General features: G+C 33.5%; 1 pseudogene; it reads left to right on the top strand.

The window, feature by feature from the left end:
• Positions 1-889, top strand: part of LOC103581103 — a 5823-nt pseudogene extending 4934 nt beyond the window's left edge.
• The last annotated feature ends 328 nt before the right edge of the window (positions 890-1217 follow it).

Here is a 1217-nt window from a genome sequence, read left to right as displayed (position 1 = left end):
TTTGTTTCAATGACAGAGTTTGAAGAGATGTCATTAGATGTGAAAACAGGAGTTTTAATATCAGGAACAGAGAATAAAAATATTAATACTGAAGACTTAACACAAGACATGGCAATCGTTAAGAATTCTTTACAGTTGCCCTGTGTCAAGTCTTGCCTGAATCTTGGTGTAGACACATCAGAAAGCGTCTCTTTGTCTCTACTAGGCAGAACATGATCTAAAATTTCCAGGGATTCTTTCTCCATACCATGTTCTAGAATTATTTCTGATTTAATGGTTTCATCTAGGTGCCTTGAGTTAAGTAGCAGATCATATCTCAAAATTCTTACCCTGCATGGCTGTGATCAATAAAAGTAATATAAGTTATTAAATACAGGATGTCCTTTTTTAATTGTCTGCACATGTTAGTAATAAATCAAGTCCACAACAGGTCAACCAAATCTACGATGCCATGAGGTGTGTGATCACAGAGCTGGTGCTCTGTGGCTGGGATTAGTCATGGTAGATTTGATGGTAGGCTACTGCTTGTTACAGACAAGTCTGATGTGCTAGAGTTTAGATATATGTTCAAAATGGCAACAACATAATTATTAGGTCTCAAATCCATATCTAGAACCAGCTCTTTTTTTGGTTTGTTTGTTTTTAGAGGTGGGATTAATAATGTGTAATTTCTAATATTCAGAATTCTGTTGATTTACAAAAACAATAAGTTCATATTTTTCAATTGCACATATTATTTCAGTCATCCTTGGCCACCAAACCTAAGTCTGTTNGATCACTCTGCTGTTTATAATCATGATCATCATGTTGATTTTCCTTATCTGCAGCCTTAGGAACAAAGATGTGAAACAGGTTAATCAAATCCAAACTGCATTCTCCGTCAATATAATTCATATAAAGGTAAATTTCTTTAAGTTCCAACTATGCTCATTTTTTTTCTTATGCACCATTGATAGTTTAGCTTTATGTTAAGTGAATATACAATTATTCTTTAAATCAACTAATTATTGAGTACACCATAGTGTTCAGTGTTGTGAATGGTTTATGCTTATCTCTGGTTTAGTATAGATATAAAGCATTATGATTCACTTCATCTTTGGGTGTTTTATGAAGAAACACATTTCAAAATCTCTTCTCTTGGCTCTATGGAAGTCACGATTAGTAAGTTGTCTATATTGAGGGACTTATGAAAAATGGAACTTATGCTATGTTTTAGC

The sequence above is a fragment of the Galeopterus variegatus genome, unplaced genomic scaffold (assembly GCF_000696425.1).
Source record: "Galeopterus variegatus unplaced genomic scaffold, G_variegatus-3.0.2 Scaffold12362, whole genome shotgun sequence".
In the NCBI taxonomy this organism is placed as follows: domain Eukaryota; kingdom Metazoa; phylum Chordata; class Mammalia; order Dermoptera; family Cynocephalidae; genus Galeopterus; species Galeopterus variegatus.
Note: the sequence above shows the minus strand (reverse complement) of the source record. Positions and strands in the feature narration are given on the sequence as shown.